The sequence below is a fragment of the Ranitomeya variabilis genome, chromosome 6 (genome assembly GCF_051348905.1).
Source record: "Ranitomeya variabilis isolate aRanVar5 chromosome 6, aRanVar5.hap1, whole genome shotgun sequence".
Taxonomy (NCBI): domain Eukaryota; kingdom Metazoa; phylum Chordata; class Amphibia; order Anura; family Dendrobatidae; genus Ranitomeya; species Ranitomeya variabilis.
In genome coordinates this window covers 347,287,085-347,314,517 of record NC_135237.1, presented here as the reverse complement: position 1 = coordinate 347,314,517, position 27,433 = coordinate 347,287,085, and the positions used below count along the sequence as shown (strand labels likewise).

Genomic DNA, 27,433 nt, shown 5'->3' with positions numbered 1-27,433 from the left:
GTGCAGAAACTGTGTGGAGGTGTTCAGTACACAGGCTCACAATGTTAACCAATGTAATGAATGGCAAAATAACAAAGTGCTAAAAGTGCTCAGTGCAACACAATTAGAAGAATTGAGCGAATATGATAAATTGCAATGTAAACATAAATATGAATGTGTCAGGCAATCCAACATATAGGAAAGTACTAAAGAGCTAAATACAATATTATGCATGTAGAGGTAAAATAGCAAATATAAATCAACCGCACCACTAGGCAAATACTCTTCAATCCAACAGATGAGAAACCTGCAAATAACTGTTAGTTTAAGCCTGACAAATGCTAGCACAGAGCCACATCAATCCTTATAACTGTACTAAATACAAAAAACTGAACTATGGTATGGTTGACATGAAGGTGCAAACGTATGTCGCTATGCACAGTGGCTTCCTTAGGGGCCCAGAAGTTATTAGCTGTAAGTGCCAAAGTTTAAATAATAAATAGGTACAAAGGAAACAATTCTCTATTTATGGTGATCACTGTGTACATAGCAAGTGTCTTTTCTTCTTTCCATATGACTGTTTTCTCGCATGCTACAGGCTGATCCCTAACATTGGGTGGTGCCCTCTAGTCATATAGTTGTTGTATTTGAAATATTGGTTAAAGCTAAAATTTATTTTATAGTGTCTTCCAGATTATCACACCCTCTGAGGAAGTAACACACGCGTGTTGAGGACACGGGCTGGTGTGCTGCCTTGGCTTCAACAATGGGTACTTACCTCTTATTACACTAATTTGAGTCTGATGTTATTACTTTTTTGACTATTGATACTGCCAATTGTGACATAGCACGAAGGACACTACTTAAAACGGGATCTTTATCAGGACTACAATTGTCTGAAGTGTTTTATGTTGCTTCTTTCTCCTCCTTTTATCTTACTATACATGTTTGCAGCAAGGTACGTGGGAGACATATTGCTACTGCCACTCAAGGCATATACTGCAATCTGTATTGAGTTCATTTATGTCTCCTGACACCATGCATGGAAACAAGTGGGATTAAGAACTATCTGTGCCATTCTTTTTGGTCTTATATAATCTTTTGTCCCACTCACGTTATCTTTTGGTTTATGCATGAACAGACTATTCATGAACATGTTCTAGGCATTATTTTGATATACAAATTTTGTCTCATTGTTATATGTAACTGAATGTTGTTGTGCACTGGCAGCACCCTCATCTATCATTTTGGGTTCTGTCACTATTTATTTCACATTTGTCCATCTTGTCATGTTTTTAATGAAATTCTCAATAAAAAAATCATTTTTATGATTAGTACCGTGGACTTTTGGTTTTCTGTCTTTTCATATTTGAATGAGTGGCTAAAAATATTGAGGCATAATGTGATGTATGTTACTATGATGCATATCTGGAGTTTTTAAAAAATATTATTTAACCCAGATTGACTACGCTGTATCATCAATAACATTTTTATTGCATTTCTGAGTTCCGGACAATGTTCTACTTTTAATTTGGCTCTTGTATAGCTAATACTGGCCAGTTCACCGAAGAAGGCTGGCACTATTTAAATAGCAGTGAGATGATCATTTACTTTTTATATGGGGTAATTAAAATATATTAGGTCTCATTTATGAAAGAATTATTCGAGCAGCCAAAAAATAGGGAATAAGAATTGCTTACATCAATTATATCTATGTAATGAGATCATCAGGTTATTTATCACTTTTTATGTGAGAATGCATTATCGTAAGTTTATTAAAAAAGTGCTAAAACTGTAATTACATTTCCCAACTCAAATGAACTGATTTCTCATAACTACACCCTTTACATGGCCTTCCAAACAATCCCATTAATCTCTCCTGTTTTCTTTCCTCAATACTATGCTTCTTTGCGCTTTTTGGATTTGCAACACAATTTCTAGACAACTTAGCTAACAGGACAGGCATTCAGTTATTCTACAGCGATTTTTATTAACTAGATTAAATATTACATTTTAACCCTGTAATGCTACAGCTAATTTTAATTTCTACTTTTTCTATTTTTTAAATTTTCTTCCAAGAGACATACATTTTTATTTTTCTGTTTGTTAACCCATTACTTGCCAAATTAGCAATTTTCTTTTTTTTTTTTTTTAATGACAGATTTTTAATGATTCGGGTCCTAATGAATCAGAAACATAATTTGAAAAATTTGTACAAGTACGGATTTGTCAGAAAAGGGAGTCCCAATATTCAATTAAAAATGACAATGACATGATTTCCTATTTTGAAAACATTCATTTTACAAACACAACACAAAAAATTGGACCTAATTATGAAAATTAAAAAATCTTAGTTGCTAGAAGCTAAAGATTAGGCGTCCCAACGAAATGACATTGGTAGATAAAATGAGTTAACATGCTGTTTGTTGACTTGTATTTCGCCGGAGGAGTTGTAGTTTTCATTCATTAAACCCCATACCTAAGTGATAAACCCTTGTCAGGCTGCATAATTTTACAACCTTAACAGGCTGCATAGGTACAATTGTACCTTCACATATACCTCCACTGTGGGAAGACTTTACTTGGTTTCAGAAACTAAAGTTCATTCAGCTACAAATGTTATGCTGATATCTATTGTTCAGTGTTGTTACTGGTCACTTATGTTGCTGTCAATTAAGTTAATTCAAACTGGGAGTGGCTTCTACTTGTCTTCCTGCCTCCCTCCTCTCATTAGCCATTTTGCTGTTCATCTCATTGCTGTGAGCACACATTTCTAGGCTTGTGAAGTCTTCAATTTCTTGGAAACGAAGGTAGGAAAGTCTCACAGCATCTAACAGCCAGTTATACCTTTATTCTCATTATGTGGGGACAGAACAGTCAAATTGTCTTTCAGCCTGGACTTGGCTTACATATATTTTGTATGAAACTTATCACTATAGGTATAATTTTTATACGAAAAATGGATAATAATTAGTATCTACATATTGTTTTACGATGTTTTATTTATATTCAGCACAAAATACGAAGCCAAAATTCATCTAGCAAGTCATCATGAGTGATAGTAATGCTGGATCTAGTTTCCGCCATAATCCAAGAAAACGTGTTTGCAGGTTAGTATAATTTTGTGAAAAGCCAATAATGTAGTATTTCGGAAAATTATTTATTTTACATTTTTTCATATTTACAGATTTACGTCTGACGAAATAATGCGAATGCTAGAAGAATCTGATTCTGAGCATGAGGATGAACCATATGTTGCATCTGATGATGAAAACTATGTACCACAAGTGGATGTTACTGAAGAAGATTCAGACATTGAACAAGAAATGGTCATAGAGCATGAAAATGAATACGAATCAGACGAAAGTGTTGAGGATGATTCTGTGCCTCAAAGTGCAGGCGACATTTGGACTGCTAAGGATGAAACTCAATGGTGCAGTAATCCACTGCCAAATGCACAAACAAAATCTCGTAATGTCCTACGACAAAGAGGTGGCCCTGCAGCAATCAGCAACCTATATACAGCAAAAGAGCTATTCAAGTCCATCATGACTCCCGAGATGTGTGACATCATATTACGGGAAACGAATCGAAAGGCCAAGAGAGTTTGTGATGCTTACAACAACGAACTGGTACAACGTTTTCCTGATTCTTCCAAACGGCCACCACAAAAAACATTCAAGCAATTTACTGAAACTGAACTTCATGCATTTTTGGGCATACTGATTGCTGCTGGTGTGCACAGAGCCAACAAAGAGAATCTGGAGGAAATGTGGAATGTTGCTGCTCTGCCTCTTATACGTGCAGCCATGTCTCGTGACTGCTTCAAGATGATACTCAGATTTATCAGGTTTGACAACGAAAATACACGTGCAGAACGTGTGCAAACAGATAAAGCTGCACCAATACGGGACATCTGGACAATGCTGAACAGTAATCTGGAGAGAGCCTACAAGCCATATCATTGTATCACCGTCGACGAGCAATTATTTCCATTTAGAGGTCATACTAAATTTACCCAGTATATACCTTCAAAACCAGCTAAATATGGCATAAAGATTTTCTGGGCTTGTGACTCATCAAATGCCTACCCTTTACAAGGTCAGCTCTACACTGGGAAACCAACTGATGGTCCTCGACAAGTAAACATTGGAGAACGAACAGTATTGGACCTAGTGAGCTCGTATAAAGGCTCTGGAAGAAATGTCACCACCGATAACTTCTTTACAACCATGGAACTAGCTAAGGTATTGAACTCCTGGAACATGACACTAGTTGGTACAGTAAGAAAAAACAAAAGGTTCCTACCTAGCAACATGCAGCCTGCCAAAGAAAGGCCTGTAAACTCGACAAATTTTGCCTACAATCATGATGCAACAGTCTGTTCATATGTACCAAAGAAGAACAAATCAGTCGTGCTTCTATCATCTATGCACATGACGGGAGAAGTTGAAGAGACACTAGCAGCCAAGCCAGAGATAATAAAATACTACAACATAACAAAAGGTGGCGTTGATGTTATGGATAAAATGTTGGGAGAGTACACTGTGAAACGACGAACATCACGTTGGACTTTGGCATTTTTCTACAATATGATTGATGTCAGTGGGTTAGCATCCTACATCATCTACAGAGAACACAATCCAAGCTTCAGGGCAAAGGATCAACGAAGAAAGTTCTTGAAAGATCTCGCAAATCAGCTGTGTATGATTGCAATTGAAGATCGTAGTACAAACAAAATGATAATGAGAAACCATTTTCTTTGAGGTGCAGTAGAAATGGTGCTTGGACGATGCATTGTGGTAGCATCGCAGCCAGCAGCTGGCCCCAACATACCTCATGGTAGTCGTGGACCCTCCCCTGTTGTTGGTAGTTGCTATGTCTGCAGAGACCTGAGGCGAAAACAACGCAAGACTAGAAAGTCTTGTGTGGTTTGTGTGAAACCCATTTGCGATGAACACTCTGTAGCAAAGCCAACATGCATTACTTGCAAAGAAAATCAATAAAAAAAAGTTTCTTACATTTTCTTTTATAATGTAAATGAACAGTTTTTTACTTGTTTATAATAGTTAAATAGCATTATCATTAAAAAAAAATGTATGCTTTTTCCCTTGCATTATCTTCATTCAAAATATATGAGGTACATTTGTACCTATGCAGCTTGTTATGGATGCAAAAAGATCTCGACCCCTTATCTCGGAAGCGGGTGGAGATATTTTATTGAAATTTGGCCAATATATTCTGGACCAAAAATGTAGAGATGTCACGAAATTTCAGCCCTCTACGTCTTTTCAAAAAAAAGTTATTGCAATTTTAAAACGGAATAGTTACAATTGTACCTATTCAGCCGGATAAGGGTAAAAGGAAAGAAAAATCCATGTAAGGCTATGTTCACACATTGCATTATTGAGCATTTTTTCTGCAGGCAAAACCAGCTCTCCTGGCAGTAAAGCAGTTGCTTACAAAAGCAGGTTTTGCTGCTTTTTTGCTGCATTTTTATCTGTTACAATTGTCTTTTGTGCATGCTGATAAAGTTTAGTGCCCTCAAAAAACCATGTTGCAACTTCCTTAGGTTTTTGTCCCCCCAAAACGCAGCAAAACCTGACATGTGCATTTTTTGCTGGGCTTTTTCACTTACTCATTGCTTTTTATGGGTGAAAAACCGCTGCAAAAACTGAAAAAAGCTGAAAGAGGTGACATGCTGCAGTTTTAAAAAATGTAGCAGTTTTCCAATTAAGTCAGGAAAAAAAAAACCAAAGCTTTTGCATGAGATTTCTGAAATCTCATAGCTTTTGCTGGTACTGTAAAACGCAGCTTGAAATTTGCATAAAAAACGCAGCAACAACACAAGTTATGAACATATAAACAGATGTAGACAACAATGCACAGTGTTGAACAACTATAAACACCTGTGCCCATACAGGGAATTAATTATAAAAAGTCCAGTGCAAGAAGATAAATAATCCATACAGAGAAAAGATTGCACATAGAAGAACCAAAGAATGTAATGAAATAATTTTTATTAAACAACTTGTATTAAGAAATTATATCTGTTACAATAGTATAGGATGATAAGACAGTGAAGACTACCAATAGTGGAACCTCAGACCTGCGGTACCACAAACTCTACGCGCATTTCGGCTTGCGTGCCTTCTTCTGGGGGAGAGCACCGCAGGTCTGAGGTAATTATTTTCTACCACTCTTCTCTACTTACCCTTCCATTTTCCACTATCTTTGGGTGATATTCACCAGTGGCTTTATTTAGTTTTACATTGGAATAATAATATATATTTATGATATATGTATACAACTGTTTGTTGTGGGTATCTGGATTCATTATTTTTTTTGCCTCTGACCTGTGGTTCCACTATTGGTAGTCTTCACTGCCTTATCATCCTATAGTATTGTAACAGATATAATTTTTAATACAAGTTGTTTAATAAAAATTATTTTATTACCTTAATTTTCAATATTTTCTCTATATGGGTTATTAACTTATAAACATAGCCTAAAGCTATGTTACCACGATGAGTTTTGGTTGAACTTTTTACGCTGTCTATTTTTGAAAAATGCAAGTGACCTATTTTACTTAATTGATACAAAAATGGAGTAGAAAATCTGCAATATTAAAGACTCACCAAAAGCTCATCATGGAAACATAGCCTGAGATGAACTAATGAAAAAAAAATGCAATTTCATAATTGTTTTTTGCAGTGTTCAATGTACCTAAAAAATAAAATTTGGTTAATGAAACCATCTTTCGAGAACCATACCATTGCTATTTTTCTGTTTGAGTATTATAGTCATTATTAATACAGTCAAACACATAAGGACAGCAAAAGGCCGAATTTGGATTTTGTTATACTACTTCACTAAGGCTGATATATCAAAGCCCTTACATACAGGTGCATCTCACAAAATTAGAATATCGCCAAAAAGTTAATTTATTTTAGTTCTTCAATACAAAAAGTTAAACTCATATATTATATAGAGTCATTACAAACAGAGTGATGTATTTCAAGTGTTTATTTCTGTTAATGTTGATGATTATGGCTTACAGCTAATGGAAGCCCAAAATTCATTATCTCAGTAAATTAGAATACTTTAGAACACCAGCTTGAAAAAATGATTTTAAAATCCGAAATGTTGGCCTACTAAATGTATATCCAGTAAATGCACTCAATACGTGGTCGGGCTCCTTTGGCATCAATTACTGCATCAATGTGGCGATTTCTCACCCGTCTGTCTGGCCTAGTTACATGTACTATAGTTAATTTGTTTGCTGTGTATTTTTACTGATAAAATTTAAAAGTTATATTTTAAGGTATTAGTTTTCTCTCTGAGCCAATTGTTCTAAAACCTGCTTATCATTTCTTAAACTTTCTGCCTCTAACAGCAAAACCATTAGGTTGAGTCAGTGTTCTGCAGTCTATCTCCTATGCTGCCATAAAACTTTATCTTGTACAGAGCCAAATTTCCATTCCATAAATGACACCCATTTATGTTCTGCTCCTTAAACACCTAAACAACAGTTCCCTTGAGGTTAAGATAGATACTACAGCAGAACCACTTTGTCATGCTCGCACCCAGACTGGTTGGAGCGGACGTGCAGGGGTGTGGCCCCACTGGACCACAGACCAAACTTCCCTGGAAGGGGCGTAACTAAGTAGCTTCCTAGGTGTTCACTGGAGCCTCCGATGGTGAGGTCAGACTTGTGCAATAGGAAGCTACCAGGTACCACTCCAGGGTGGTGTCTGGCTGTGGCTGTGGATCCCACCAGGGAACGGAACATAAACAGGCAAACGGGCATGGCTGGCACTCTGGCAGACAGGCGGGCATGGCTGGGACACAGGCAGACAGACGGGTACAACAGAGACACTGGCAGGCAGGCGGTCATGCCTGGCTTTCTGGTAGGCAGGCAGGTATGGCTGGCTCTCTGGCAGGACAGGCGGACAAGACTGGTACACTGGAAGAGCCGGTAGGGACCGGTCTGCAGGCAGGTATGTAAAACAGGTAAGAACCTGTTCAGACAGGAGGACTAAATAATAGGTAGAGAAAGACTGCAAGAGCGGATGCAGAGCGAAAGCACAGGAGCAAGAGCCAAGAACAGAAATGCAGGAGGCAGAGCCAAGAGCAGGAGGCGTAGCCAAGTGCAGAAACGCAGGAGGCAGAGCCAAGAGCAGAAGGCGGAGCCAAGTGCAGAAACGCAGGAGGCGGAGCCAAGAGCTGGAGCCAAGTGCAGAAACGCAGGAAGCGGAGCCAAGAGCAGGTGGCGGAGCCAAGTGCAGAAATGCAGGAGGTGGAGCCAAGAGCTGGATGTGGAGCCAAGTGCAGAAACGCAGGAGGCGGAGCCAAGAGCAGGAGAAGTAGAACCGCAAGGAGTAAAGCCAGGTAGAACCACAAAGAGCGGAGCAAAGTAGAACCACAAGAAGCGGAGCCGCAGAGCAAGAGCTGAGCGGAGCTGCAGAGCAGGGCCACAGAGTGCAAAGCAAAGTCAGAGTACAGAGCAAAGTGCAGAGCAAAGCTACAGAGAGCAGAGCTGAGAGCAAAGCCACAGAGTGCAGAGCTGAGAGCAGAGCAAAGTCAGAGTGCAGAGCAAGACACAGAGTGCAGAGCCGAGAGCAAAAACACAGAGTGCAGAGCAAGGTCACAGAATGCAGAGCAAGGAGCAAAGCAAGGTTGCAGAGAGCGGAGCCAAAAGCAGAGCAAAGCAAGACACAGAGGGCAGAGCAGAGCAAAGCAAGACACAGAGTACGCACAGCAGAAAAAGCAAACCAAGACAGGAATATTAACGGACACAGGAACGGGACTAAACTAAGATAGAGTCAGGAACAAGACAAGGCACAGAGACATGGACACAGGCCAGGGTACGAAGCCCCTCTGGGTGGCTACACAGGAAACAGACTAGGGTACAATGCCCCCCTGGCTGGCAGACATGAGAGTAAGCGAGACAGGGCCTGGCACCTCAGCAGCTAAGAATTGACTGAGGGAGTAAGTTGAACAGGCCCCCACCAATGGGTGTGGATGTCTTAAATACAGGAAGCCTCATGGCGATTGGCCAGGGACACCTTAGCAAGGTGCACACAGTCTCTATAAGAAAGAGGAGTTGCCGGCAACGCCCCCTATGCACACAGACAGAGCATGCACAGAGCAAACAGCAGACATGAGGCACCCAGCATGGAGCTGGCAGCAGAGAGAAGTCACAACAAGGCCCAGAGAAGTAAATGAGTTTGAGTGTAATGCAGGTGGGGGATGGGAGGCCATGCAATGATGCCAGCAGAGTTGTTACACATTTCCTATTGATTTATTGGAAGAGAAGAACAGTCCTCCTGTAAGGACTGGCGGAACGCACCGAGTTAATATAGATGTTATAATTGGTACGTTCGCAGCCGGGGTCCACCGTGCAGGAGAGAACCTGCTGCTAGAAGATGACGGCACTATATGGTGGTATAAGTGAACTCAGTTACTTCACTGAGTCGCACTGAAAAGAACACGCTGTGCCCTGTTAGCGTCACAGAGGAACACAGCTAACTGCTGAGCTGACGGCAGTCAGTGATCACGCACACAGAGAAGCATACATTCAAACTCCTCACCGGAGGTGCCGGTATTCTAGGGGCTTATTTCAGCCGGGCCCTGAATACTACATAAATACAAATTCTTCACTGGAGGTGCCGGTATTCTTGGGGATTATTTCAGCCAAACCCTATCCACATACAGGCACGACCACAAATAGCAAGCTCATAAGAAGTGACACTAACGCATGGCTGTGCGGCCATGCAAACCTTTTATAGCTGCAGCAGCTTCAGGACCTTCCTAGAGGACCAATGGAAGCTGCAGCAGTACCTGAGCATGAGGGGCACCTGAGCGCCCCAGAGTCCTGGTCATTGCAGTACTGATGCTCCGCCGCTAAGGGGGGCTATGGTACGTCTGATGGCACTGAAGGAGTTCACCTGACCAGGTATCACAGACACCAATACACTTCACAGTCTGGCCTCCAGGGGGAGCTAAGGGTGCTATGTATTAGGCCACTCCTCACAATCTGGAAAAACTGGGGGTTAGATAGGAAGTTAGTCAGAAGCTGACTGGGTTGGAACCAGGCAACATCCTGTGGCAGAGGGTGTTGCAGGGGAAGATTCAGGGGGGTCCCTGTCAGGGGTGGGATCCTGACAGAGGCCTAGCGAACAGAAAGAACGTTACGGGACCGCACCTGCACTTCATCGCGGCGGTACCCCAAGAAAAGACAAGAAGCGAGGTTTATTGTGCTGAGTGAGAAACAAGATCATGCAACAAGGAGAAACACCAGTAGGAGTCGTGCTGTAAGACGAGGCAACATCCTACTGAGGCGCGCAGCCGGTGGCCGGAAACGCCGAGGAAGTATTGAGCTCCAGGCCTTACTTCAAACCTATGGCAGGACAGTCAGTTATAGGCGGGCTGTCTCACCCAAAATCACCTAAGCAGACACAGGGGGCAACATTTGGAGAGGGGCGACTCTAGGGTCCCGGAAGAGCTCCGAGCCTACCCGTCATACGGGTGCGTCCTAGCCATATCATCTGGGGGGACGAAGAAGAACATCATAATCGAGTTGTGAGGGAACTTCAGAAACAGACACAACAGTTGTGGGGACTATCCCGTAAGCACAGCAGGGAAGGACCACAACACACAAGCGCTAGAAGGTAGGCACAGATTTCCACCTGCAAAGGGAACTCTGGAGGTGCCATCGGACCGGCCGGACTCAGGTAGCCCGGTTGACCGTATTCCGGACTGAGGATCCTGAAGCCTTCAGTAAAGAGGTAAAGAGACTGCAACCTGGTGTCCTCGTTATTCACTGCGATCTGCACGGTACCATAACATCATCACATTCTCAACTTTCACTGGACGCCCCTCAGCAGGGTCACGGACCGGGCCTAGCCACCTTGACAACCCCAGGACTGAGACACAGAGGCCCGGTACCGGGTACCCCTCGGCCCTGCGGCAGTGGGGGAACTCCACATGCTCAGAAGGGAAAAAGCAGGACTTAGTCCCAGAGACGTCTGCTCACCACTGACCAGTACTGGCTACAATGGCTGAGCCTGGGAAAGCAGCAGAAACAATCCGCACAGTATCAGGCTGGGACCGACGTCTCCGCTGAGCAGGCTCCACTTCGGCTGGAGAAGAATGGGAGACCGCAAAGGAGATAGTTCGAGATTCCCCATGTGCAGAGGTGGGAACTCGACCCCTAACACCTCCTTTGTTTTTAAATGCTGGCTCGGTAACCTCTCTGGCCCCCCTGCTATTCATTGTTACTCTTCCAGTCCTCGCTGCAAGTTCCGATCCCCCACCACTGAAGTTGAAATCTTTGGTCCTGTAGCATTGTGCCAGGCATCTGTGTGTCATGGTGCCCGGGAGAATTCTGCACTGGTGCACAGGTCAATGGCATCATGAAGTTATAAACAAATGGAAAATCAGCTCACCCCTGAGGCATAATTCTAGTCCATGATAGGCGCACAGGAATCCTGCTGCTGTACAGCATTCAGCAGCTTGAACAGTGTGAAAATGGATCCAGCTCACACACCAGGGCGTTGATAAAAATCTTTCGTTTATTCCCCCGTTTCGAACAATAAAGTTCTTGAACACTTGGTGATCAGTGTCCAAGAACTTTATTGTTCGAAACACATATGGTTCTTCTTGTACATCACCCCCTATTTTATATTTGCAATTTTGTCTGAGACGTCCTAATTGATGTTGCACCATTTTAAAAATAATTCTTCCAAATAAAGCCGAATGAAAGAATTTTATCAACACCCTGGTGTGTGAGCTGAATCCATTTTTACAATGTTCATCATAAAGTTATAATGACATGTGCCATCAACCTACGGAGGGACTGAACAAAACTTTACTGGGTGGCCCCTGAAAGTTCAGTACAGTTTGAAAGGACTAAAGATTCCAATGTGAGGTGGGGTATCAGAAGATGTGGGAGGACAGGATGGCTGACAGTGAGTAGTGAATTGGCCAGGGAGGAGAGTGGTGAGGTGAGTATTTTTTTTACGAATTACATTTATTATTCTTTTGGGGTCTGAAGAGACACCAGATCAGATAATGGTCCTTTGGATAACTTCTCCATGAAAAGAATTAACAAAGAAAAACTGTGCCAGCAGGTGATTTTGAATTTTGCTTGATTTGCTTATCTCTTGCTAGGAGTTCTTATGAGCGACAATGCCTGGAACATTCTGACTGCCTTACTTTTGGACAAAGTAACTGACCTTTCTTGCGTGGGCCCATATCCCACATTTAATGGTACTACAGTTGTTTCACAAATATACCTATGAGAAGGGTGGTGGCTATAGCCAGGAAAGTGTCTGCTCATTTCATCTATTCTTATGTGGTAAAGTATGAACTTCTGTTTTTCAATAAACATAAACATCTGTGATAGCACCTGATTTTACGACATCACAAGCCTCTGGGATTGATTCTGCATATGTTGGAGAGTCTGTATGAGGAGCATAAAGCAATGACAGATTATGTCATGCAGCAGTCAAAATGAAGCATGGGTTGCCTTGAGTTCCACCATTGGCTGCTGTTGAGGGATACATGTAAGCCTACTGAAGCCTTTTGGAGAGGCAAACAAATTGTCAGTAGGGACAAGTGTGAAATAAACTATGTAGTCCAGTATATTTATTCTGGAAAAAAACACTCACCAAAATGCAAACAAGGATGAATGAAGATATGCACATGTTTATCACAGCTCTGAATCATTTGGGTTACCTCAAGGTCTATGTTACATACAGCAGGATTTGGAGGAATAAGAGGAGGATAAGCAACAGCAGGTGGATGTGGAGGGGGTCGTAAGGTTGGCAAATGAAGTAGATGAGGCTGATTGTTAGGGCTCATTTCCACATGCGAGGCACACGTCCGTATCTCGCATGTGGAAACTAAGCTGTGGCGCCGGCACTCAGGAGCGGAGAGTGCGGCCGCATAGGAACACATGGAGCCGCACAGCTCCGCTCCTGAGTGCCGGCGCCACAGCTTAGTTTCCACATGCGAGATACGGACGTGTGCCTCGCTTGTGGAAATGAGCCCTTAGAGTGAAAATAATGATGATGACACTGACTATGACAACCAATGGTCATAGCGGGATGAGAAAAATTTACAAGTGGGGCCCTCATTTGTGATGATCAGCATGGCAAGCTATATGATGGTGTGATTCTGGGATAACAAATGTATTGGGTAGACATGCTTTTAGATCCTCAGAATAAAAGAAAAGCGAGGATTTTTTTCCAACTTCTAAAAGGGGGTCCAAATTGCACTGTTTTGAGGAAAAGCTGTGCTACCTGCTCTGTGAAGTTTTTGCCAAGTTAACACCTGATCACTGCATGACTGGCCAGCAGACTCTTCTGCAATTCCCTCAAACCCAGTGCCCCATCACCCGTGCCAGCATTGGTCGTACAAGTGGTTAAGGCAGCAGCAGCAGCAACAGCTACAATACCTTTGACATGATCGACTCACTCAGCCTGTCATCTACTGTGAGGCAATCATTAACAAGAACACGGAGGAAAAAAGTCCACTTAAACATATTTAGAAAACAATATTCAAAAGGTTTATTAAGTAATAACAAACATATACAAATACAAATATGTAAGATACAAAACATGGGTGTATTGTCAATACAGCCATATAGCAGAAGACACATAAAGGAGAAAATGCGGCAATGACCAAGTCAGGGGGAAAGCACACGAATAATCCTTTCGGGTAGCAACATCAATTCAAAGTATAGAGAAAACGTATGACCAAATGCAGTCACTATATCCAACTCACGTGGCTAAATTGCCCAAAATACATGATCACATATTCATATTGATATATAGTCGCTGCTTACCCATTGTGGATCAGGTATGGCCTCCCCACCTCACTCGGTCCCCACGGACGCGCGTTTCGCGTAGCTTTTTCAACAGGGTGAGGCAATCATGTCATCTGTACTGTAGTACTGATACTGCCAGGGCGGGCATTGCTGGCCTTACATTTCCAATTTCTGCCTCTCTACCAGTTTTTCAGCTGCCACAGCCTTGCTAGCCATACATCTCCTGGCTGCACATCTTGTTTTACAGTGAAAGTCTATACTGCTGATATGAAGGCACACAAACATCAAACAGATCACAAAATTAGATAACGTTGTTTGAAAGGCTTAGTGACAACAAGCATTGTAAAGGTACCGTCACACTCAGCGACGCTGCAGCGATATAGACAACGAGCCGATTGCTGCAGCGTCGCTGTTTAGGTCGCTGTAGAGACGTCAAACACAGCAGCTCCAGAACGATGCAGGAGCAATCCAGTGACGTAACGGCGACTCACTTATCGTTCTCGCTGGTTGTCATCTCCATGTAAAACATTGCTGACATCGTTGCTTTTGATGTCAAACATGACGATACACGCCGACCTGACGACGAAATAAAGTTCTGGACTTCAAGCTCCGACCAGCGATATCACAGCGGGATCCAGATCGCTGCTGTGTGTCAAACACAACAAGATCGCTATTCAGGACGCTGCAATGTCACGGATCGTTGTTGTTCTCGTTGCAAAGTTGCTGAGTGTGAAGGTACAGTGGGGCAAAAAAGTATTTAGTCAGTCAGCAATAGTGCAAGTTCCACCACTTAAAAAGATGAGAGGTGTCTGTAATTTACATCATAGGTAGACCTCAAGTATGGGAGACAAACTGAGAGAAAAAAATCCAAAAAATCACATTGTCTGTTTTTTTATCATTTTATTTGCATTATATGGTGGAAAATAAGTATTTGGTCAGAAACAAAATTTCATCTCAATACTTTGTAATATTTCCTTTGTTGGCAATGACAGAGGTCAAACGTTTTCTGTAAGTCTTCACAAGGTTGCCACACACTGTTGTTGGTATGTTGGCCCATTCCTCCATGCAGATCTCCTCTAGAGCAGTGATGTTTTTGGCTTTTCGCTTGGCAACACGGACTTTCAACTCCCTCCAAAGGTTTTCTATAGGGTTGAGATCTGGAGACTGGCTAGGCCACTCCAGGACCTTGAAATGCTTCTTAAGAAGCCACTCCTTCATTGCCCTGGCAGTGTGCTTTGGATCATTGTCATGTTGAAAGACCCAGCCACATTTCATCTTCAATGCCCTTGCTGATGGAAGGAGGTTTGCACTCAAAATCTCACGATACATGGCCCCATTCATTCTTTCATGTACCCGGATCAGTCGTCCTGGCCCCTTTGCAGAGAAACAGCCCCAAAGCATGATGTTTCCACCACCATGCTTTACAGTAGGTATGGTGTTTGATGGATGCAACTCAGTATTCTTTTTCCTCCAAACACGACAAGTTGTGTTTCTACCAAACAGTTCCAGTTTGGTTTCATCAGACCATAGGACATTCTCCCAAAACTCCTCTGATCATCCAAATGCTCTCTAGCAAACTTCAGACGGGCCCGGACATGTACTGGCTTAAGCAGTGGGACACGTCTGGCACTGCAGGATCTGAGTCCATGGTGGCGTAGTGTGTTACTTATGGTAGGCCTTGTTACATTGGTTCCAGCTCTCTGCAGTTCATTCACTAGGTCCCCCCGCATGGTTCTGGGATTTTTGCTCACCATTCTTGTGATCATTCTGACCCCACGGGGTGGGATTTTGCGTGGAGCCCCAGATCGAGGGAGATTATCAGTGGTCTTGTATGTCTTCCATTTTCTAATTATTGCTCCCACTGTTGATTTCTTCACTCCAAGCTGGTTGGCTATTGCAGATTCAGTCTTCCCAGCCTGGTGCAGGGCTACAATTTTGTTTCTGGTGTCCTTTGACAGCTCTTTGGTCTTCACCATAGTGGAGTTTGGAGTCAGACTGTTTGAGGGTGTGCACAGGTGTCTTTTTATACTGATGACAAGTTTAAACAGGTGCCATTACTACAGGTAATGAGTGGAGGAAAGAGGAGACTCTTAAAGAAGAAGTTACAGGTCTGTGAGAGCCAGAAATATTGATTGTTTGTTCCTGACCAAATACTTATTTTCCACCATAAAATGCAAATAAAATGATAAAAAAACAGACAATGTGATTTTCTGGATTTTTTTTTCTCAGTTTGTCTCCCATAGTTGAGGTCTACCTATGATGTAAATTACAGACGCCTCTCATCTTTTTAAGTGGTAGAACTTGCACTATTGCTGACTGACTAAATACTTTTTTGCCCCACTGTACCTTTAGAGTCTGCGCCCTGAAGGTCCCTCACTGCCACCTTGACCTTCCTAACATCTCTTCCTACCAGAGTTGAAATAAATGGTAAATGGGTGTAGCTAGTGGTTTGTTTAGACTTTAGGAGCATAGCCAAAAAATTGCCAAAGTGCTGCATTTGCCTCATATTTTGTCTCTCTTGCACTGCTATAAAAATTGACAAGTATGCTATTGGCAACTATATCATGCATTTAAATCTGAATATTCAGATATAATACAGATAAACACAAATATGCAGCCATTTCTAAATTGGTTTATATGAGCAAGATAATCTTCTGCAATGTTTACTGATGTGGAGGGACAAGCAACAGAAATCACTAGTTGTAGCATTTTTCTGACAACATTTTATGTCAGCTTGTTTTTATTCTAGATGGGTTGTGGGGGGGTTTATGTTTAAAATTTGTGTTGACTTTTTTATATAAGTATTTTACTATATATCTATGGTATTATTTTTTTCTTACTATTGAAAAAAATATATTTTTTTTTCTAGGCTTCGGGGGGTGAATGGGCTTTTATTTTATTAAATTTTAATGAACTTTTGTGTTTTTTGTTTAGCTCCCTTGTGGAACAAGACGCTGAGGTCCTTTGATCATTTACATAATGTTTTGGAATACAGGTCTGCCAAAGGCAAATACTTCTCCAGACCTGGGCGACTTTTGCAAAGCCTGGACATACAGTACCATTCTATCATACTGCGGTCAGAACATTGCAATTGAGTCTTAATAGTACATCAATTTGAAGGAAAGAGGTTTATGTCTGTGTTTTCCATTGCTTGTACTTATTTTTCACAAGTCTTCGTAAAAGTCATAAATACCAAAGACCTGTTCTTTTCCCTCTGGTAACATTTCCAACCTATTACAGTATTTCAAAGACATTTTTGACTAAAAACACTTAATTTAGTTAATGAATGCTAGAAGCAATGGACGCAGGTCATTGACAAGAATGGCTTGTTAACTATTCTTTACAATTAACTCAAGCAGGAAATACAATCAGCCGTCAAGAGTAGATACACCCCTTCCAGTAGAATGGGTAGACAATATAAGAGGCTAGTATTACTTATCAGTCAACAGAGAAGTGGTAAGATATTGTAATTATTATGAAACGATAGACACTGTTCTTAAGGTGATTTTTTTAAAATTTTGTATAATAAATGCTAGATAGTATAAAAAAGAAGATTGAATAACATTTAAAGGGATTTTCCAATAGCCAAATTTCAATAGAATTTACCAGCCACAAGTAATTATCTCTGGTATCTGTGTTAATGCAAAGGAAAAGAAAAAAAGTAGTTAGAATACAGAAAATCAAAGCACTATAATAACAGTATTATGTGCAGAATTCATGCAAGGGCTAGGCAGAACAGGAAAGATGGCATTATTTTGTCAACTTCCCCTGTACATTGAGGTGCCTTATAATCATTTTTGTGTTAAAGGTGTGTCCTTCTGCACCTTTGCTTTTGGCTTTTGGCTTAACATATCGTGAGATGTTTGTGTCAAGTAAGTTTCACAACTTTTATAAAATAACCCCCCCCAAAAAAATATATACAGGAGCTTCTCACAAAATTAGAATGTCATCAAAAAGTTAATTTATTTCAGTTCTTCAATACAAAAAGTGAAACACATATATTATATAGAGTCATTACAAACAGAGTGATCTATTTCAAGTGTTTATTTCTGTTAATGTTGATGATTATGGCTTACAGCCAATGACAACCCAAAAGTCAAAGGTCCCTTAGTCTGTTTCAGTAGGCTTCACAATCATGGGGAAAACTGCTAACTTGACAGATGTCCTGAAGGCAGTCATTGACACACTCCAAAAGAAGGGTAAGCCACAAAATGTCATTGCTAAAGAAGCTGGCTGTTCACAGAATGCTGTATTTAAGCATATTAATGGAAAGTTGAAAGGTAGAAAAAGGTGCACAAGCAACCGAGATAACTTCAGCCTTGAAAGGATTGTTAAGAAAAGGCCATTCAAAAATTTGTGGGAGATTCACAAGGAGAGAACTGCTGCTGGTGTAATAATTATAGGGGACAACTCAGGAGACTCTTTGCATGGAACAAGACAACTACAGGACACAGTTTTATAAGTGGTAAAATCTATATTATCACACGGTGATTCAAACAGGTGCAGAGAGAAACTCAAGTCCACAACACTTGGTGTAAATATTAACCCCTTTCCGTCATTAGACGTACTATTCCGTCCATGTGGGGTGGGCCCTACTTCCCAAGGACGGAATAGTACGTCATACGCGATCGGCCGCGCTCACGGGGGGAGCGCGGCCGATCGCGGACGGGTGTCAGCTGCATATCGCAGCTGACATCCGGCACTATGTGCCAGGAGCGGTCACGGACCGCCCCCGGCACATTAACCCCCGGCACACCGCGATCAAACATGATCGCGATGTGCCGGCGGTGCAGGGAAGCATCGCGCAGGGAGGGGGCTCCCTGCGGGCTTCCCTGAGCCCCCCGCAGCAACGCGATGTGATCGCGTTGCTGCGAGGGTCTTACCTCCCTCCCTTCCTGCTCCAGACCCGGATCCAAGATGGCCGCGGATCCGGGTCCTGCAGGGAGGGAGGTGGCTTCACAGAAGCCTGCTCAGAGCAGGCACTGTGAAGCAGCCTGCACTTCTCTCAGATCGGTGATCTGTCAGAGTGCTATGCAAACTGACAGATCACCGATCTGTATTGTCCCCCCTGGGGCAAAGTAAAAAAGTAAAAAAAAAAAATTTCCAAATGTGTAAAAAAAAAAAAAAAAAATATTCCAAAATAATGAAAAAAAAATATATATATTATTCCCATAAATACATTTCTTTATCTAAATAAAATAAAAAAAACAATAAAAGTACACATATTTAGTATCGTCGCGTCCGTAACGACCCGACCTATAAAACTGGCCCACAAGTTAACCCCTTCAGTAAACACCGTAAGAAAAAAAAAAAAAAAACGAGGCAAAAAGCAACGCTTTATTATCATACCGCCGAACAAAAAGTGGAATAACACGCGATCAAAAAGACTGATATAAATAACCATGGTACCGCTGAAAACGTCATCTTGTCCCGCAAAAAACGAGCCACCATACAGCATCATCAGCAAAAAAATAAAAAAGTTATAGTCCTGAGAATAAAGCGATACCAAAATAATTATTTTTTCTATAAAATAGTTTTTATCGTATAAAAGCGCCAAAACATAAAAAAAATGATATAAATGAGATATCGCTGTAATCGTACTGACCCGACGAATAAAACTGCTTTATCAATTTTACCAAACGCGGAACGGTATAAACGCCTCCCCAAAAAGAAATTCATGAATAGCTGGTTTTTGATCACTCTGCCTCACAAAAATCGGAATAAAAAGCGATCAAAAAATGTCACGTGTCCGAAAATGTTACCAATAAAAACGTCAACGCATCCCGCAAAAAACAAGATCTCACATGACTCTGTGGACTCAAATATGGAAAAATTACAGCTCTCAAAATGTGGTAACGCAAAAAATATTTTTTGCAATGAAAAGCGTCTTTCAGTGTGTGACGGCTGCCAATCATAAAAATCCACTAAAAAACCCGCTATAAAAGTAAATCAAACCCCCCTTCATCACCCCCTTAGTTAGGGAAAAATAAAAAAATTAAAAAATGTATTTATTTCCATTTTCCCATTAGGGTTAGGGTTAGGGCTAGAGTTAGGGTTAGGGCTAGGGTTAGGGCTAGGGTTAGGGTTGGGGCTAGGGTTGGGGCTAGGTTTAGGGCTAGGGTTAGGGCTAGGGTTAGGGCTAGGGTTGGGGCTAGGGTTAGGGTTAGGGTTAGGGCTAGGGTTAGGGCTAGGGTTAGGGTCAGGGCTAGTGTTACGGCTAGTGTTACGGCTAGTGTTACGGCTAGTGTTAGGGCTAGTGTTAGGGCTAGTGTTAGGGCTAGTGTTAGGGCTAGGGTTGGGGCTAGGGTTGGGGCTACAGTTAGGGTTGGGTCTAAAGATAGGGTTAGGGTTTGGATTACATTTACGGTTGGGAATAGGGTTGGGTGTGTCTGGGTTAGAGGAGTGGTTAGGGTTACTGTTGGGATTAGGGTAAGGGGTGTGTTTGGATTAGGGTTTCAGTTATAATTGGGGGGTTTCCACTGTTCGGGCACATCAGGGGCTTTCCAAACGGGATATGGCATCCGATCTGAATTCCAGCCAATTCTGCGTTGAAAAAGGAAAACAGTGCTCCTTCCCTTCCGAGCTCTCCCGTGTGCCCAAACAGGGGTTTACCCCAACATATGGGGTATCAGCGTACTCAGGACAAATTGGACATCATCTTTTGGGGTCCAATTTCTCCTGCTACCCTTGGGAAAATACAAAACTGGGGGCCAAAAAATAAGTTTTGTGGGAAAAAAAAGATTTTTTATTTTCACGGCTCTGCGTTGTAAACTGTAGTGAAACACTTGGGGGTTCAAACTTCTCACAACACATCTAGATAAGTTCCTTGGAGGGTCTAATTTCCGATATGGGGTCACTTGTGGGGGGTTTGTACTGTTTGCGTACATCAGGGGCTCTGCAAATGCAACGTGACGCCTGCAGACCAATCCATTTAAGTCTGCATTCCAAATGGCGCTCCTTCCCTTCCGAGCTCTGTCATGCGCCCAAACAGTGGTTCCCCCCCACATATGGGGTATCAGCATACTCAGGACAAATTAGACAACAACTGTTTGGGTCCAATTTATCCTGATACCCTTGTGAAAATACAAAACTGGGGGCTAAAAAAATCATTTTTGTGAAAAAAAAAAGAATTTTTATTTTCACGGCTCTGCGTTATAAACTGTAGTGAAACACTTGGGGGTTCAAAGTTCTCACAACACATCTAGATAAGTTCCTTGGGGGGTCTAGTTTCCAATATGGGGTCACTTGTGGGGGGTTTGTACTGTTTGGGTACATCAGGGGCTCTGCAAATGCAACGTGACGCCTGCAGACCAATCCATTTAAGTCTGCTTTCCAAATGGCGCTCCTTCCCTTCCGAGCTCTGTCATGCGCCCAAACAGTGGTTCCCCCCCACATATCGGGTATCAGCATACTCAGGACAAATTGGACAACAAATTTTGGGGTCCAATTTATCCTGTTACCCTTGTGAAAATACAAAACTGGGGGCTAAAAAATCATTTTTGTGAAAAAAAAAAGAATTTATTTTCACGGCTCTGCGTTATAAACTGTAGTGAAACACTTGGGGGTTCAAAGTTCTCACAACACATCTAGATAAGTTCCTTGGGGGGTCTAGTTTCCAATATGGGGTCACTTGTGGGGGGTTTGTACTGTTTGGGTACATCAGGGGCTCTGCAAATGCAACGTGACGCCTGCAGACCAATCCATTTAAGTCTGCATTCCAAATGGCGCTCCTTCCCTTCCGAGCTCTGTCATGCGCCCAAACAGTGGTTCCCCCCCACATATCGGGTATCAGCATACTCAGGACAAATTGGACAACAAATTTTGGGGTCCAATTTATCCTGTTACCCTTGTGAAAATACAAAACTGGGGGCTAAAAAATAATTTTTGTGAAAAAAAAAAGAATTTATTTTCACGGCTCTGCGTTATAAACTGTAGTGAAACACTTGGGGGTTCAAAGTTCTCACAACACATCTAGATAAGTTCCTTGGGGGGTCTAGTTTCCAATATGGGGTCACTTGTGGGGGGTTTGTACTGTTTGGGTACATCAGGGGCTCTGCAAATGCAACGTGACGCCTGCAGACCAATCCATTTAAGTCTGCATTCCAAATGGCGCTCCTTCCCTTCCGAGCTCTGTCATGCGCCCAAACAGTGGTTCCCCCCCACATATCGGGTATCAGCATACTCAGGACAAATTGGACAACAAATTTTGGGGTCCAATTTATCCTGTTACCCTTGTGAAAATACAAAACTGGGGGCTAAAAAATCATTTTTGTGAAAAAAAAAAAGAATTTATTTTCACAGCTCTGCGTTCTAAACTGTAGTGAAACACTTGGGGGTTCAAAGCTCTCAAAACACATCTAGATAAGTTCCTTAGGGGGTCTACTTTCCAAAATGATGTCACTTGTGGGGGTTTTTAATGTTTAGGCACATCAGGGGCTCTGCAAACGCAACATGGCATCCCATCTTAATTCCAGTCAATTTTGCATTGAAAAGTAAAATAGCGCTCCTTCCCTTCCGAGCTCTGCTATGCGCCCAAACAGTGGTTTACCCCCACATATGGGGTATCGTCGTACTCAGGACAAATTGAACAACAACTTTTGTGCTCTAATTTCTTCTCTTACCCTTGGGGAAATAAAAAAATGGGGGCGAAAAGATCATTTTTGTGAAAAAATATGATTTTTTATTTTTACGGCTCTGCATTATAAACTTCTGTGAAGCATTTGTTGGGTCAAAGTGCTCACCACACATCTAGATAAGTTCCTTAGGGGGTCTACTTTCCAAAATGGTGTCACTTGTGGGGGGTTTCAATGTTTAGGCACATCAGGGGCTCTCCAAATGCAACATGGCGTCCCATCTCAATTCCAGTCAATTTTGCATTGAAAAGTCAAATGGCGCTCCTTCCCTTCCGAGCTCTGCCCTGCGCCCAAACAATGGTTTACACCCACATATGGGGTATCAGCGTACTCAGGACAAATTGCACAACAATTTTTGGGGTCCAATTTCTTCTCTTACCCTTGGGAAAATAAAAAATTGGGGGCGAAAAGATCATTTTTGTGAAAAAATATGATTTTTTATTTTTACGGCTCTGCATTATAAACTTCTGTGAAGCACTTGTTGGGTCAAAGTGCTCACCACACATCTAGATAAGTTCCTTAGGGGGTCTACTTTCCAAAATGGTGTCACTTGTGGGGGGTTTCAATGTTTAGGCACATCAGGGGCTCTCCAAATGCAACATGGCGTCCCATCTCAATTCCAGTCAATTTTGCATTGAAAAGTCAAATGGCGCTCCTTTCCTTCCGAGCTCTGCCATGCGCCCAAACAGTGGATTACCCCCACATATGGGGTATCAGCATACTCAGGACAAATTGTACAACAAATTTTGGGGTCTATTTTCTCCTGTTACCCTTGGTAAAATAAAACAAATTGGATCTGAAATAAATTTTGTGTGAAAAAAAGTTAAATGTTCATTTTTATTTAAACATTCCAAAAATTCCTGTGAAACACCTGAAGGGTTAATAAACTTCTTGAAAGTGGTTTTGAGTACCTTGAGGGGTGCAGTTTTTAGAATGGTGTCACACTTGGGTATTTTCTATCATATAGACCCCTCAAAATGACTTCAAATGAGATGTGGTCCCTAAAAAAAAATGGTGTTGTAAAAATGAGAAATTGCTGGTCAACTTTTAACCCTTATAACTCCGTCACAAAAAAAATTTTGGTTCCAAAATTGTGCTGATGTAAAGTAGACATGTGGGAAATGTTACTTATTAAGTATTTTGCGTGACATATGTCTGTGATTTAAGGGCATAAAAATTAAAAGTTGGAAAATTGCGAAATTTTCAAAATTTTCGCCAAATATTCGTTTTTTTCACAAATAAACGCAACTTATATCGAAGAAATTTTACCACTATCATGAAGTACAATATGTCACGAGAAAACAATGTCAGAATCGCCAAGATCCGTTGAAGCGTTCCAGAGTTATAACCTCATAAAGGGACAGTGGTCAGAATTGTAAAAATTGGCCCGGTCATTAACGTGCAAACCACCCTTGGGGGTGAAGGGGTTAAATGCAGCTTAACAGTCTATAGGAAACTTCAGAGGAAAATGCAATCACGCAGAAAGTCTAGGAAGCACAATTATTCTTGAGGATACTTGACACGAATAAGTCCTTGTTTTAGTCCAAACACAGATAGCTGTTATGGTTCTCAATGGCAAGAGAACATAGCCCAGCAAACATAAGAACTAGCTCTTGGAAGGATGGAAACTAAACTGACCATGAACTAAACCTGCCGCACAACTAACAGTAGCCGGGTAGCGTAGCCTGCGTTTTATCCCTAGACGCCCAGCGCCGGCCGGAGGACTAACTAATCCTGGCAGAGGAAAATATAGTCCTGGCTCACCTCTAGAGAAATTTCCCCGAAAGGCAGACAGAGGCCCCCACAAATATTGGCGGTGATTTTAGATGAAATGACAAACGTAGTATGAAAATAGGTTTAGCAAAATTGAGGTCCGCTTACTAGATAGCAGGAAGACAGAAAGGACACTTTCATGGTCAGCTGAAAACCCTATCAAAACACCATCCTGAAATTACTTTAAGACTCTAGTATTAACTCATAACATCAGAGTGGCAATTTCAGATCACAAGAGCTTTCCAGACACAGAAACGAAACTACAGCTGTGAACTGGAACAAAATGCAAAAACAAACAAGGACAAAGTCCAACTTAGCTGGGAGTTGTCTAGCAGCAGGAACATGCACAGAAAGGCTTCTGATTACAATGTTGACCGGCATGGAAGTGACAGAGGAGCAAGGCTAAATAGCGACTCCCACATCCTGATGGAAACAGGTGAACAGAGAGGATGATGCACACCAGTTCAATTCCACCAGTGGCCACCGGGGGAGCCCAAAATCCAATTTCACAACAGTACCCCCCCCTCAAGGAGGGGGCACCGAACCCTCACCAGAACCACCAGGGCGATCAGGATGAGCCCTATGAAAGGCACGGACCAAATCGGAGGCATGAACATAAGAGGCAGTCACCCAAGAATTATCCTCCTGACCGTATCCCTTCCATTTGACCAGATACTGGAGTTTCCGTCTGGAAACACGGGAGTCCAAGATTTTTTCCACAACGTACTCCAACTCGCCCTCAACCAACACCGGAGCAGGAGGCTCAACGGAAGGCACAAGCGGTACCTCATACCTGCGCAATAATGACCGATGAAAAACATTATGAATAGAAAAAGATGCAGGGAGGTCCAAACGGAAGGACACAGGGTTAAGAATCTCCAATATCTTGTACGGGCCGATGAACCGAGGCTTAAACTTGGGAGAAGAAACCCTCATAGGGACAAAACGAGAAGACAACCACACCAAGTCCCCAACACAAAGCCGAGGACCAACCCGACGCCGGCGGTTGGCAAAAAGCTGAGTCTTCTCCTGGGACAACTTCAAATTGTCCACTACCTGCCCCCAAATCTTATGCAACCTCTCCACCACAGCATCCACTCCAGGACAATCCGAAGATTCCACCTGACCAGAAGAAAATCGAGGATGAAACCCCGAATTACAGAAAAAGGGAGACACCAAGGTGGCAGAGCTGGCCCGATTATTGAGGGCAAATTCCGCTAAAGGCAAAAAAGCAACCCAATCATCCTGATCTGCAGACACAAAACACCTCAAATATGTCTCCAAGGTCTGATTCGTCCGCTCGGTCTGGCCATTAGTCTGAGGATGGAAAGCAGACGAGAAAGACAAATCTATGCCCATCCTAGCACAGAATGCTCGCCAAAATCTAGACACGAATTGGGTACCTCTGTCAGAAACGATATTCTCCGGAATACCATGCAAACGGACCACATTTTGAAAAAACAGAGGAACCAACTCGGAAGAAGAAGGCAACTTAGGCAGGGGAACCAAATGGACCATCTTAGAGAAACGATCACACACCACCCAGATGACAGACATCTTCTGAGAAACAGGAAGATCCGAAATAAAATCCATCGAGATGTGCGTCCAGGGCCTCTTCGGGATAGGCAAGGGCAACAACAATCCACTAGCCCGAGAACAACAAGGCTTGGCCCGAGCACAAACGTCACAAGACTGCACAAAGCCTCGCACATCTCGAGACAGGGAAGGCCACCAGAAGGACCTTGCCACCAAATCCCTGGTACCAAAGATTCCAGGATGACCTGCCAACGCAGAAGAATGAACCTCAGAAATGACTTTACTGGTCCAATCATCAGGAACAAACAGTCTACCAGGTGGGCAACGATCAGGTCTATCCGCCTGAAACTCCTGCAAGGCCCGCCGCAGGTCTGGAGAAACGGCAGACAATATCACTCCATCCTTAAGGATACCTGTAGGTTCAGAATTACCAGGGGAGTCAGGCTCAAAACTCCTAGAAAGGGCATCCGCCTTAACATTCTTAGAACCCGGCAGGTAGGACACCACAAAATTAAACCGAGAGAAAAACAACGACCAGCGCGCCTGTCTAGGATTCAGGCGTCTGGCGGACTCAAGATAAATTAGATTTTTGTGGTCAGTCAATACCACCACCTGATGTCTAGCCCCCTCAAGCCAATGACGCCACTCCTCAAAAGCCCACTTCATGGCCAAAAGCTCCAGATTCCCAACATCATAATTCCGCTCGGCGGGCGAAAATTTACGCGAGAAAAAAGCACAAGGTCTCATCACGGAGCAATCGGAACTTCTCTGCGACAAAACCGCCCCAGCTCCGATTTCAGAAGCGTCGACCTCAACCTGAAAAGGAAGAGCAACATCAGGCTGACGCAACACAGGGGCGGAAGAAAAGCGGCGCTTAAGCTCCCGAAAGGCCTCCACAGCAGCAGGGGACCAATCAGCAACATCAGCACCCTTCTTAGTCAAATCAGTCAATGGTTTAACAACATCAGAAAAACCAGCAATAAATCGACGATAAAAGTTAGCAAAGCCCAAAAATTTCTGAAGACTCTTAAGAGAAGAGGGTTGCGTCCAATCACAAATAGCCTGAACCTTGACAGGATCCATCTCGATGGAAGAGGGGGAAAAAATATATCCCAAAAAGGAAATCTTTTGAACCCCAAAAACGCACTTAGAACCCTTCACACACAAGGAATTAGACCGCAAAACCTGAAAAACCCTCCTGACCTGCTGGACATGAGAGTCCCAGTCATCCGAAAAAATCAAAATATCATCCAGATACACAATCATAAATTTATCCAAATAATCACGGAAAATGTCATGCATAAAGGACTGAAAGACTGAAGGGGCATTTGAAAGACCAAAAGGCATCACCAAATACTCAAAGTGGCCCTCGGGCGTATTAAATGCGGTTTTCCACTCATCCCCCTGCTTAATTCGCACCAAATTATACGCCCCATGGAGATCTATCTTAGAGAACCACTTGGCCCCCTTTATGCGAGCAAACAAATCAGTCAGCAGTGGCAACGGATATTGATATTTAACCGTGATTTTATTCAAAAGCCGATAATCAATGCACGGCCTCAAAGAGCCATCTTTCTTAGCCACAAAGAAAAAACCGGCTCCTAAGGGAGATGACGAAGGACGAATATGTCCCTTTTCCAAGGACCCCTTTATATATTCTCGCATAGCAGCATGTTCA

General features: G+C 42.5%; 1 long non-coding RNA gene across 1 annotated transcript in view; it reads left to right on the top strand.

The window, feature by feature from the left end:
• Positions 1-16,881, top strand: part of LOC143781162 (uncharacterized) — a 52,281-nt gene extending 35,400 nt beyond the window's left edge. Inside the window, exons 2-3 of the long non-coding RNA XR_013216596.1 lie at positions 663-749; positions 16,748-16,881. This is a non-coding gene — a long non-coding RNA (uncharacterized LOC143781162). The remainder of the gene's footprint in view (positions 1-662; positions 750-16,747) is intronic.
• The last annotated feature ends 10,552 nt before the right edge of the window (positions 16,882-27,433 follow it).